General features: G+C 48.1%; 1 long non-coding RNA gene across 1 annotated transcript; it reads right to left on the reverse strand.

Annotated features, from left to right (window-relative positions):
- Window positions 1-7,387: 7,387 nt before the first annotated feature.
- Window positions 7,388-12,581, reverse strand: LOC118145553 (uncharacterized). Its single transcript, XR_004730799.3, has 2 exons — window positions 12,369-12,581; window positions 7,388-10,147 (listed from the first exon to the last, which is right to left on the reverse strand). It is a non-coding gene; the product is annotated as an uncharacterized LOC118145553 (long non-coding RNA).
- Between the last annotated feature and the right edge of the window lie 536 nt (window positions 12,582-13,117).

The raw sequence follows: 13,117 nt of genomic DNA on the forward strand, positions 1-13,117 counted from the left end.
GCAATGATATTCCCTGTTTTATTCTTAATATTGGCCTTTTGCATCTTCTCTCTCTTTTTCTCTTTATCAGTCTTGCTAGAAGTGTGTCCATTTTATTGGTCTCTTCAAAGAGACAGCTCCTTTTTCATTGATTTTCTTTCTTTTATTTTTTTTTCAATTTTAGTTGTATCTGCTCTTCTCTGTTGTTTCTTTCCTTCTGCTTTCTTTGGATTTATTTTTCTCCTCTTTCTCTAGTTTCTTGAGGTGGAACTTAGATTACGGTTTTGAGGCTTTTCCCTCTGTTAGACCTTATGTGTTTTGTACTATAATTTTCCCCTCAGTACCGTTTTATCTGTGTCCCACTAATACTGGTGTGCTGTATTTTCATTTTTATTAAGTTTGGCATATTTTTTGGTCTTCCTTTATTTAGACTTCCTCTTTGATCTAAAGATAATTTAGAAGTGTGTTGTTTACTTTCCAAGTGTTCAGAGATATTCCTGTTATCTTTCTCTTGCTGATTTCTAGTTTGATTTCATTGTGTTTGGAGAACATACCCTGTATGATTTCTATTTTTCTTTCTTTTTTTTTTTTTTTTGAGATGGAGTTTTGCTCTTGTTGCCCAGGCTGGAGTGCAATGATGCAATCTCAGCTCACTGCAACCTCTGCCTCCTGGGTTTAAGAGATTCTCCTGTCTCAGCTTCCTGAGTAGCTGGGATTTGGGTGTGTGCCATCATGCCCAGCTAATTTTGTATTTCTAGTAGAGATGGGGTTTCTCCATATTGGTCAGGTTGGTGTCAGTCTCCTGACCTCAGGTGATCTGCTTGCCTCGGTCTCCCACAGTGCTGGGATTACAGGCGTGAGCCACCACGCCTGGCCAATTTCTATTTTTTAAAGTTTTTTAGATTGCTTTATGGCCCAGGATATGATCTATCTTAGTGTATTTTCCATGAGCATTTGAAAAGAATGCATATTTTTCTGTTACTGAGGGGAATGTGCTGTAAATATTGATTAGATCCTGGAGTTGATAGTGTTGAGTGCTTCAGTATTGTTGATTTTCTGTCTAGTTCTATTGAAATTTCTAACGATACTTCTGTAGTTGTCTATTTTTCCTTTCAGTTTTCTCAGTTTTTCTTTGGCTTCTTTGAAGACTTTTTTTCTGTCTTTAGTTTACAGAAGTTTAATTAGTGTGTGTCTCGGTGTGGATTTTTTTGGTTTATCCTATTTAGGGTTTGCTCAGCTTCTTGAATCTGTAAGTTTATGTCTCTTCACAAATTCAGGAAGTTTCCAGCCACTGTTTCGGTAAGTACTTTTTCCCTATTATGCTCTTTCTCCTTTCCTTCTGGGACTCCAGAATCTTAAATATTAGCTTTTTGGTTGTTTTCATTGGGTCCCTGAGGCTCTGTTAATTTTTACTTCAGTCTATTTTCTCTGAGTTATTCAGATTCAGTAATTTCTGTTATTCTGTCTTCCACTTCACTCTTTCCTCTGTCCTTCCCATTCTTCTGTTGAAGGGATCAGTGAGTTTTTTTTTTTAAAGAAAGAAAGAAAGAGAAAGAGAAAAGGGGGAGAGAGAACAGGAGTCTTGCTCTATTGCCCAGGTTGGAGTGCAATCTAGAAATAGGTATTAAAAACCTCTTTTATGCTGATGATTGTGGTTAACAGTGGAGACAGGAAGGAATAAGGAAAGAAAATAACAAACCAACAGCCAACCAATATTTCATTTAAATCTGTGAAATGCTGTGCAAGTGCTGAAGAGTGATTTGCTTCCATTTGTGTGGTTACTTTCAAAATAGGTGTAATGTGATACTAAAAAAAAAAATGTACATTCTGTGGACCTGGGGTGAAGAATTCTATAAATATTCACTGAGTTTACTTGTTCCAGGTCTGAGTTCAAATCATAGATGTCCCTGTTAATTTTCTATCTCATTGATCCGTCAAATATTAACAATGTGGTGTCAAAGTCTCCCACTATTATTGTGCGGGAGTCTAAGTCTCTTTATAGGTCATTGAAAACTTGTCCTATGTATCTGGGTGTTCCTATATTGGGTGCATATATATTTATGATCATTGACTCCTGTTGTTGCATTGATCCTTTTACCGTTATGTAATGTCCTTCTTTGTTTCTTTTAGTCTTGGTTGCTATTGTAGTCTATTTTGTCAGAGACGAAAGTTACGACTCCTGTTATTTTTTTTGTTTGTTTGTTTTGTTTTTTTTCCTCTCCATTTGATTGATGAGTCTTCCTCCAGCCTTTTGTTTTGAGTCTTTGTGTGTCCTTGCTTATGAGATGGATCTGGATACAGAGTGCAGATACGTTTTGACTTTTTAATTCAGTTTGCGTGTCTGTGTCTTTGATTGGGGCGTTTAATCCATTTAAATTCAGGATTAATATTGATATTTGTGAGTTTAATATTGTCATCTAATGCTAGCTGGCTATTTTGCCCATTAGTTGATATAGATTCTTCATTATGGAGATATTCTTTACCCTTTGGTAAGTTTTTGGGATGACCGATACTGGTTGTTCCTTTCTGTGTATAGTGCTTCTTTCAGAAGCTCTCGTAAAGCAGGCCTCGTGGTAATGAAATCTCTGAGTGCTTGCTTGTTCGTGAAAATTTTTATTTTTTCTTCATTTATAAAGCTTAGTTTGGCTTCATATGAGATTCTGGGTTGAAAATTCTTTTCTTTGAGGATATCGAATATTAACCCCCACTCTCTTCTAGCTTGTAGGGTTTCTGCTGAGAGATCTGCTGTGAGTCTGATAGGCTTCCCTTTACGGGTAACCTTACCTTTCTCTCTAGCTGCCCTTAGAATTTTCTCTTTTATTTTAACCCTGGTGAATCTAACAATTATGTGTCTTGGGGTTGCTCTACTTGAGGAATATCTTTGTGGTGTTCTCTGTATTACCTGGAGATGAGTATTGTCCCACCTTACTAGGTTGGGAAAGTTTTCCTGAATAATATCCTGAAGAATATTTTCCAGCTTGGATTCATTCTCTTCATGACATTCAGGTACACCTATCAAACGTAAATTAGGTCTTTTCACATAGTCCCATATTTCTTGGAGACTTTGCTCATTCCTTTTTACTTTTTCTTCTCTAATCTTGCCTTCTCGTTTAATTTCATTAAGTTGGTCTTTGACCTCTGATATCCTTTCTTCTGCTTGATCAATTCGAGTGTTAAAACCTGTGCATACTTCGTGGAGTTCTCGTATTGTATTCTTCAGTTCCATTAATTCACTTATATTCCTCTCTAAGTTGTCTATTCTCGTTAGGATTTTGTCAAACCTTTTTTCAAAGTTCTTAGTTTCTTTACATTGGGCTACAACATGTTCTTTTAACTCACAGAAGTTTCTTATTATCCATCTTCTGAAGCCTAATTCTGTTATTGGAATGCACTCATTTTCCATCAGGCCTTGTTCCCCTGTTGATGAGGAACTGTGATCCTCTGTAGAGGGAGAGGCATTCTGATTTTGGGTATCTCAGCCTTTTTACACTGGTTTCTTCCCATCGTTGTAAATTTATCCACCTGTCGTCTTTGTAATTACCAACTTTCAAATTAGGTCTCTGAGTGGACATCCAACTTGTTAATTCCCAGGGCCAAAATGTGAGCAACCCACTGCGCTGCTAAAACAGCGGCATCAAGATTCTTGGTTCTTTTCTGTCCGGGAGTCTCCCATCTGGCTTCCCTCCTGAATCCCTTCTTCAATCAGCTTCAAACATCGGCCAAAAAGGGAACCAGTCCCGTTTACTCTGCACCAAGAACCGCTGTGCCAGGGCACCAGCAAAACTGCAGAGCCAGCTGCAAGAGTTGCGCTGGTGACCCGTGGGGCTCCTCCGCTGGGAATCTCCTGGTCCTTGTGCAGGAAAGATTCGTCTGAAAGTGTGGCATCCTCTCGTTCTCTGCGCTTTCACTGGGAGCTACAAGCCTGAGCTGCTAGTGGTCAGCCATCTTGGATCTCTCTCCGGGATCAGTGAGTTTTTTATTTCACATATTGTATTTTTCAGTTCTAAAATTTTCATTTGATTCTTCTCATCTTCTAGTTCATTGCAAAGACTTTCTATTTTTTCATTTGTTTCAAGTGTATTCATAATGGATCATGGAAGCATTCTGTCGTGGCTCCCTTAATTGTTTCTCAGGTCCCTCTAACATCTCTGTCATCTTGTGTTGGCATCTATTGATTGTTGTTTTTCACACAGCTTGAGATCTTCATGATTCTTGGTATAATGTGTGATTTCCAGTTGAAACCTGGATGTTTCTGTATTATTTTGATCTTGTGGTTTGTCTGGGTTGTTTTTCTTTTGACATTGCTGTGGCAAGAAAAGAAGTCACTGCTGCCTCATTAGTGACGGGTGGAGGAAAAATTAATCATTGTGCATGGCATAAATTAGAGATAAGAGTTTATTTTTCTCCACTGGCTATCTGGTCACCCCAGCATTATTTACTGAAAAGATCGCCCTTCCTTCCCCCTGACTGCAGTTGTTCCTATGTCTTAAATCAGAAGACTGTACAGGGGAGGGCCAGTTCTAGACTCATTACTCATTGCTTCATTGTTAGTGTCAACTGTGGGCCAGGATTCGGGCTTGGAACCGAGTACCTCTTGGGGAGCAAACCACAGCTGAAAGGTGAGGAGTCAGGAAATATTCTGACACCCATGGGGCACCGTTAGAAGTTTAACTTTACAGGAGCTGAAAGTTTAGGAAGTTTAAGAAGGAGCGTGTCCGGAGATGAGGCTGAACCTTGGCAGGGATGGATCCTTGGACCATATCATGTGGTTGACCCTGTCACCTAGCTTGGACTTCACTCTGTGGGTGATGGGAGGCCATTAGGGCTGGCAGTAGAGGAGGACCATGGTCAGGGAATCCTTGAGAGAATTTTACTCATATCTGCTCTTCTCTGTTATTTCTTTCCTTCTGCTTTCTTTGGGTTTATTTTTCTCCTCTTTCTCTAGTTTCTTGAGGTGGAACTGAGATGGTTTTGAGGCTTTTCCCTCTGTTAGACCGTATGTGTTTTGTACTATAATTTTCCCCTCAGTACCGTTTTATCTGTGTCCCGCTAATACTGGTGTGCTGTATTTTCATTTTCATGAAGTTCAGTGTATTTTATGTGGGTGCATTGGAAAGGCCAGGGAAGAGGCCGAAAGACTCATCAGGGGAATGCAGCAGCGACCCACAGGGATTGTTGGGGAACCAGTCATGAATGTGGCATGGGGCTGGGAAAACGGGAGCAGCTTGGCACCCGTTTTTACTTGTGGTGTCATTGGACTTTAATGTGGGCTCTACGGCCATCCTGGTTGCAGAGCTGGAGTGGACACCAGATCATCCCACTGTGGTCCTCTCAACACACAGAGACGGAAGATGCCCATAGGGGTCAGGGGTAAAGTGAGGAGAGTTCTCTAACCCCTGGGAGAACAGCAGCACCACCAATGGGCAGATCTGTATTAGTTAGGGATCTCCAGGGTAACAACCAATAGGATATATACATATACAGAAATCTATCTATCTGTCTGTCTATTATCTCTCTCTCTCTCTCTCTCTCTCTGTCTATCTATCTGTCTGCCTGCCTGCTTGCCTGTCTGACTGCCTGTCTGCCTGTCTGTCTGTCTGTCTGTCTGTCTGCCTGCCTGTCTGTCTGTCTATCTATCTGCCTGTCTGTCTATCTGTCTGTCTGTCTATCTGCCTGCCTGCCTGTCTGTCTATCTATCTGCCTGCCTGTCTGTCTGTCTATCTATCTGCCTGCCTGTCTCTCTGCCTGTCTGTCTGTCTATCTGTCTATCTGCCTGCCTGTCTGTCTACCTATCTGCCTGCCTCTCTGTCTATCTGTCTGTCTGTCTGTCTATCTGTCTATCTGCCTGCCTGCCTGCCTGCCTGTCTGTCTATCTGTCTGCCTGCCTGCCTGCCTGTCTGTCTGTCTGTCTATCTATCTGTCTGTCTGTCTGTGTATCTATCTGCCTGTCTATCTATCTGTCTGTCTATCTGTCTGCCTGCCTGTCTATCTATCTGTCTGTCTGTCTGTGTATCTATCTGCCTGTCTATCTATCTGTCTGTCTATCTGTCTGCCTGCCTGTCTATCTATCTATCTGTCTGTCTGTCTATCTGTCTATCTGTCTGCCTGCCTGCCTGCCTGCCTGCCTGCCTGCCTGTCTGTCTGTCTATCTATCTTATAAAGAATTGGATATGTGCCTATGTAGGCTGGCAAGTTCATAGTCTGCAGAGTCTGAGCGTGAAGGCCAGAAACGACTGTAGAGCTAGGAAGAGCCAAAGTTCCCATTCAAAGACTGTCAGACAGGAGAAGTCTCTTTTACTTGGGACTGGGCCGGACTTTTGTTCTATTCAGTCCCTCAAATGACTAGACAAGGCTGCCCTGCCTGCCCTCATGGAGCTTCTGATTTGGGAATGGAAGGTGTGGCGGTCATGGTGTGGGGGTCATGGTGCCTCTGCCCTTGCCTCTTGGGACTGACCAGGAGCTGCTGATGAACGTAGGCATGGGAACCTCCTCCTTACAGCAGTGCCCCTGTGTTGGTGCAGTTCCCATACACAGACGGGAAGAGTGTCTGCATTCTAATCAACTGGAATGTGGGTATCATGAGGCTCAACTCCCTTTTCCTCTACTCAATAAAACCGACATCACACTGAAAAAAAAATGGTGCCTCCCTACCAAACCAGGAATTCTTTTGTTAGTTTTTTTATGTCAGGTTTTTGGGGGAAGTTTTATTAAAAAACAAAAAACAAAAACTACTAAACAAAAGCTTTAAAAAACTGCTTTATTGTCTGGGTGCTCACGCCTATAATTACAGGTGCTCACAGTGGCTCACACCTGTAATCCCGGCATTTTGGGAGGCTGAGGTGGGCAGATCACCTGAGGTCAGGAGTTCAAGACCAGCCTGACCAACATGGAGAAACCCTGTTTCTACTAAAAATACAAAAAATTAGCTGGGCGTGGTGATGGATGCCTGTGATCCCAGCTACTTGGGAGGCTGAGGCAGGAGAATCGCTTGAACCTGGGAGGTGGAGGTTACAGTGAGCTGAGATTGCACCATTGCACTCCAGCCTGGGCAACAAGAGTGAAACTCCATCTCAGAAAAACAAAAACAAAAACAAAAACCGGCTTTGTTTTTACCCTCTCACTATCAAACCAATGGGAAATCAGAAAAATACAAGTGTTGACACCAGCAATGAAAAAATGTGGTTGTCATCAGCACTGCCCTCTGCCCTGAGCCCTAGAGTGTCTTTTTCCAGGTTGTCTAAGTTTCCCTCCAGTTCCTGGGGCTGGCTGAGGGGACAGGGAGCCCACAGTTGGCTCCACATGAGACCCGGTTCCCTGTTTCTCTCCTTGGGGCACTCCACAACTTCCCACTCTGCCCGAGTCACGTGTGGAGTTGACGAGGTACTAAAGCAACAGCAACAAACAACAGTATTTTTAACAGCAGTTTAAGTTCACAGCAAAAGCAGGTGGGAAGCAGAGTGTTCCCGTGGGTCCTCTCTCCCCGCATGCACAGCCCGTTATCAGCACCCGCACCAGAGCGGGGCAGCTGCAGTGACACAGCGTTTCCGCTGAGGCCCAGGGTCTGCGTCAGGGTTCCCTCTTGGGCCGGTGCCATTTTTCTCACCAGCAGCTAATGAGAGTTCCTGCTGCTCCACAGGCTCAGCAGCCATTGGTGCCGTCCGTTCCCTAGCGACACACGACACGGACGTGCACCTTTGTGGAGGCTTACTTCCTCTGTACATCTTCTCTGGTGAGGGGTCTGTTCGGGTCTTTTGCCCATTGTTCAACTGAGCTGTGCTGACCAGGTACCTTGAGGAACTCCAGACCTGTGGCGATGGCATCATCCCGGGGCCCCCACAGGCCAGTTAAGGAGGATGGCTGCTGCACGGGTCCTGCTTGCTGGCCTGTGCAATATTTGTTTACCAGTGTAGCATGTGACTGGCTGCCAGGACAGTGTGACAGGCTGATTTTGGGTGACCTCATTCATGTCAGGTGTGGGGTGAGCTCAGGGCTCCGGGCTGCCCATGCTCCTCTGCCCACACTTGAGTTTGAACATGTGTGGCCTGTCTTGGACCCCTACCTGTCTGTGCTGCCACCGTGAGGCCTCCTCTGGCTCCCAGTCCCCTCCCTGCTGCTGGTCCCAACTCAGGTCTGAAGTCAGGGCAGCACTACAGGTGGCCTCTGAATCCAGCTTCGTGCATCTTTGTAGCATCACCAACTGGACACACTGGGCAAAAGGCCCACCTGACATGGGGAGATGGCTGGAGCCCGAAGCTTTTGCGTCTCCCAGGCCTTTCAGTCCTCAAGCAAAGGGGACAGAACCCAAGTCGGGTCTAGCGCGTGCCTGCATAAAGGGTCAGATGAGCACAGCTGGTGACGGCGGATGGTGGATTTGTGAGGAGAGTTCCCCCTAGTGCTCAGGGTGGGAGAAAACAGTTGGTCCAGTTTCTGACTTTTGAACCCTGCACCTGCCTTTGGCTACACACTTGCCTCCTGAAAGAAGGATGTGCCACGTGTCATGCTGGCAAGACACATGGGTGTTTCTCGCAGCCTTCTCTTCGAGCTGGCCTCTCCTCTCTCTCACCTGCGGTGCCTACCAAGGGTCCTGATGTTTCTCTTCATCACCATCTCCCGCCGTGACAAATGGAGCCAAGACGAAGACGGACCAACACTTGTGTTGGTGGAGTTATTTCTGAGCTGGTCTCCTGACCTGAAGAATTGAAATGACCACTTCCTGACTGCCAAGTACTCCAAGAAGCTGAGAACAGAGGAGTAAAGAGAAGCAGAGAGAAGGGATGGAGGTTCCAGTTCCTCCTGAGGCCTGCTGTCCCCTGTCCTTGGGTTTTGAGAGACACCTCTGTGTCCTTGCAAGGAATTCACCACCTTGTTCAAACCAGTCTGAGAAAGCTTCTTTATCGTAATCTCCAAGTGCAGCTGCTGCAATGACCCACAGTTAACTTCCTGGCCTTGCTAAAATGACTGATATTCCAAACTGCTGGGAGTCCCGGGACTGTACCAGTTAGCTATCACTGTGTAACAAATTATACCCGACATAGCAGCTTCAAACGGCCGTAAGTAATTATTACCTCCCAGGTTGTGAGGGCCAGGGGTCTGGGAGTGGATTGGTGGGGTGTTTCTGGCTCAGGGTCTCACAAGGCTGCAGTCAGGTTGCTCCTGAGGCTGCACCATCTGAAGGCTTGGCTGGGGCTGGAGGATCCGCTTCCAAGCTCCCGCCCACTCTGCGGACGCATCTCAGGTGCTCGCTGCGGTTGGCCAGAGGCTTCAGTGGCTTACACGGGGCATCTCCACAGGGTATGAAAGACTGCAGATTCCATCTCCCCCAACCCACCCCTTCTCTCTCTCTAACCCTTCTCCCTCCCTTGCCCCCTCATCTCTCACTCAGGGGGATGAGAGAGAAGTCAGAGAGTGGAGGCAAAGCACAGAGATGAGAGAAGACCTGCACGCTCTGCAGTGCCGCTCAGGTCCCAGTGAGGAGAGAGGCAGCTGGCAAGGAAGGCGGGAAGACCACACAGGGCCAGTGTCCTGATAAGGGACTAGAGGGTGGGGACATCTGGGGGGTGCTGGAAACCCAGAAGGTTTAAGCAGATGAACCGCAATTTCAGGTAACTCCTGGGTCAGTGTGTAGACAATGGAACTGGAGACCCTTCAATGTGGGGCAGGGAGATACTTTTATTGTCCCCTGTTTGCAGAAGTAGAAGCTGAGGCTTGAGAGGTGAAGAAGCTTGTGGGAGGTGTCACAGGCTGAGTGTGGAGTGCAGCTTCACGCCCTGGCTTTTGGGCCCCCAGCACAGGCCCCCACCCAACCGCCCTGAGCACTGGCTGTGGGTTGAATCATGTCCTTCAAAACGTTATGTTCAAATCCTAACCCCTGGCACCTGTGACCGTGAAATGGCGTCTGTGTCGTGTAATCTTGAGATGAGATGATCCTGGATTTAGGGTGGGCTCTAAATCCAATGACTGGTGTCCTCGTAAGAGAAATGAAAGGGAGACTTTAGACAGACACAGAGGAGAAGGCTGCGTGAGGATGGAGGCAGACACGGGTGATGTGGCTATAAGCCTGAGAACACCGAGGACTGCTGGCAGCACAGAAGCTGGAGAGAGGCCTGGGTGATTCTCTCAGAGCCTCCTGACGGAACCGCCCTCGACACCTTCATTTCAGACTTTGCATCTGGAACCGCAAGAGAACAAATTATTGTTTTAATCCACCTGGTTTTGGATCATTTTTGTTAGAATGGCCCTAGGATGTGAATCTAGCCCCCAAAGCCCCCTTTGTGGGGAGGAGCCAGCCTCCTGGCCTGCCACAACTTCCCAAATTTCCAGCCACTCAGCAAGAAGGCAGGGAAGACTCTGAGCCCCAGACCCAGTTTGTACAATGGAGGAGCTCCTCCTCCCTTCTGCTCTCACCAGGAAAATTCCATGATGTCACCTGCTTTTCCAGGGCATGATCTAAGCTCCTACATACAGATAGAGGCAGATAGACAGTCACTAGGAAGAGCAGACGAGCCACCCCATCCAGGGACAGTAGCTCTGAAAACTTGGTGTCTAGAAGAGTCATCTGGAGTGCTTGAAACACATCCCTGAGCCCCACCCCCAGTGGTGCTGATTCAGTCGGTGTGAGATGGGACCTGGGAATGTGTATGTCCCCCCAGCTCCCAGCGACCTTGACACTGCTGGTTTAGGGACCATGCTTTGAGTAGCACTGTTCCAGGCACAGGAGAGCTGCTTGGACAGAGGCTGGGAGACAAGAGGGGGTGGAGGAGAGGCGCAATCTGGGCAGACAGCAGCTACCGTGGAGCTCAGCAATGAGGTTACAGGTGGGACAGGTCATGCAGAGGGCAGGTGCTCACTAAGGCCAGGATGGTAGCACCAGGGTCTGCTTGAGGGAAGTGGGGACAGGTCATACAGAGGGCAGGTGCTCACTAAGGCCAGGATGGTAGCACCAGGGTCTGCTTGAGGGAAGGGGAGCCATGCATGGACCAGCACATGCAGAACAGAACTGGGGCAGCCAAGGGGCAGAAGGGGCGTCTGTCAAGGGCGTTGAGTGAACGTGAAGGTCAGTGGTTGCCTGCATGGGGTTTAGAGAGGGCGCTCCATTCTCAGGCCTGCGGGGGCGGGGGGGCTGTCAGCTCACGAACATCAGTCCCCTCAACAGTGGCCCCATTCACCAAAGTGGGTGTCAAAAACTTTCTCAGAATCCCCAGCCTGCAATCCGCAGTGCCCAGGCGCACAGGCAGACCTCGCTAGGAGGAGTCCAGATGCTGATAACACTGAAATCCGTCCAGAAGCCCAAAGGGCACGCAGGCCCCCTTCCCCTTTTGAGTTCTTCTCAAAAGGCAAGACTCCTTCCATCTGCAATGCCAGGCCCCAGCTTTGCCAGTGCCGCCCGCCCCCCACGGAGCCCGGCTGGATCCAGAGGGCTTCATGCAGCACGCAGGGCCCTCCGCAGACCTTTCCCAGCTGGTAAGAGCTGTTTTCTTTTCCCCTCTGAGAGGTTTGTTCCTGGTCATAAATTCTGCAGGCCCAGTCGGCCAGACTAGGATGTACACGCTGGTAAACACTGTAGTTCAAAACACGCTTCACGCTTCACGGCTGAAAAAGGCAGCCTCGACAATGGAGCCTTGTCCCTGGCAGCAACTCTAACGGCCACCTTCTTTGATTCCATAACCTTGCTGTGGGCTTGTATGAAATTGGCCCCATTCTCTGGGGTCCATCAAACGTGCATTTAAACGACTTCATTAGCATCTTCCTCTGATCCATAACCACTGGGCAAATCCAAAAGTCATTTCGGTGAGGGCAGCCGCGGTTTTCTATCTGGTGAACATCTAAAACTCCTTGACAAAGTTCCTTTTAAAATTTACTTCCTTTGTTCCGTCTTCGTCTTCTGTTGAGATCTTTAGTGGCCAATGTACTCCGAGATGACTTGGGGACAAAAATCCCGTCTGGCCCAGACAGTAAATCTAGCCTCCATTCAGACGGCTTAAATGCATGCTTTATGCCTATTGTCCCCAGCTCTCCAAAAGCTCCTGCGCCTTTAAGGGTTTCCTACAATAAATTAGGCCCATCGCAAGGCGGTGGAGGGAAGGAGGGCCTGCCTGGCTGCTGTCGGAAGGCCCGGCTGGGCCAGGCCACAGGGCCGGGACCTCACACAGCCCACGCGTGGCCCTGGACCTCACACAGCCCACGCGTGGCCCTGGACCTCACACAGCCCACGCGTGGCCCTGGACCTCACACAGCCCACCCGTGGCCCTGGACCTCACACAGCCCACGCGTGGCCCTGGACCTCACACAGCCCACGCGTGGCCCTGGACCTCACACAGCCCACCCGTGGCCCTGGACCTCTGGCCTCAAGGTACCCGGAAGTCTACTTGTGAGAGGCAAAAACCCCCAACCTGAATTAGATTCACCCAAAATGCACTGGATGGTGAAAACGAAGTGCAGGAAGGGAGCGGGGGTGTTAGGGATGGTCGTGGTTTAGGCCTCGCAGGCCCCAGGACACGGCTGCCCTCTCCCGCTCTGGTCACACCCTCCGGGGCTCTGCTGACCCCTCCCCAGCTTCCTCCTGGCATTCATAACATGGCGGCAGCAGAGCAAGCCTCACTCCTAGCAGGAAGCAGCAAGAGTCTTTCCCAGCATTCCCCAACTAGAGCCTCATTGGCTGTGGTTGGGCCACGTGACAGTCCCTGACCAATCACTGAGGCCTGGGTCTGATTAGCTAGGCTTGGGTCACGTGGCCCACCTCTGGCCCAGGGAGTGAACCCACGCTTGAAGGAGACCGCAGGAGTCCTGCTCAGAGGGAAGTTGGGAAGTTGGGTTATGGTTCCCAGAGGAGGGAAAGGGATGCCAGGGAGCCAGAACAGACACTGGCTGTGGTCTCTAACCAAGAGCATTGGCTTTGTCCCACATTCCAAATTCACAGTGGCAGGCGGTGGTTCCAAGGCTGGAAGCCAGCCTTGAGAGACTCATTCATTGCCTTTCTCTGTTCGGTACCCTCTTCCCATAGAGACTTTTGTCCTGTGACCCTGTGGTCATCATGATGCCTCCATTCATGTGCAGTTCTGATGGGCTCCTGATGCTTTCCTGGTATTTCTCCCAGGAGAGGCTGTTGGGTGTTGGGGTGCTGGGGAAGGGAATCAGTGTT

This window comes from Callithrix jacchus, chromosome 10 (assembly GCF_049354715.1).
Source record: "Callithrix jacchus isolate 240 chromosome 10, calJac240_pri, whole genome shotgun sequence".
Lineage (NCBI taxonomy): Eukaryota > Metazoa > Chordata > Mammalia > Primates > Cebidae > Callithrix > Callithrix jacchus.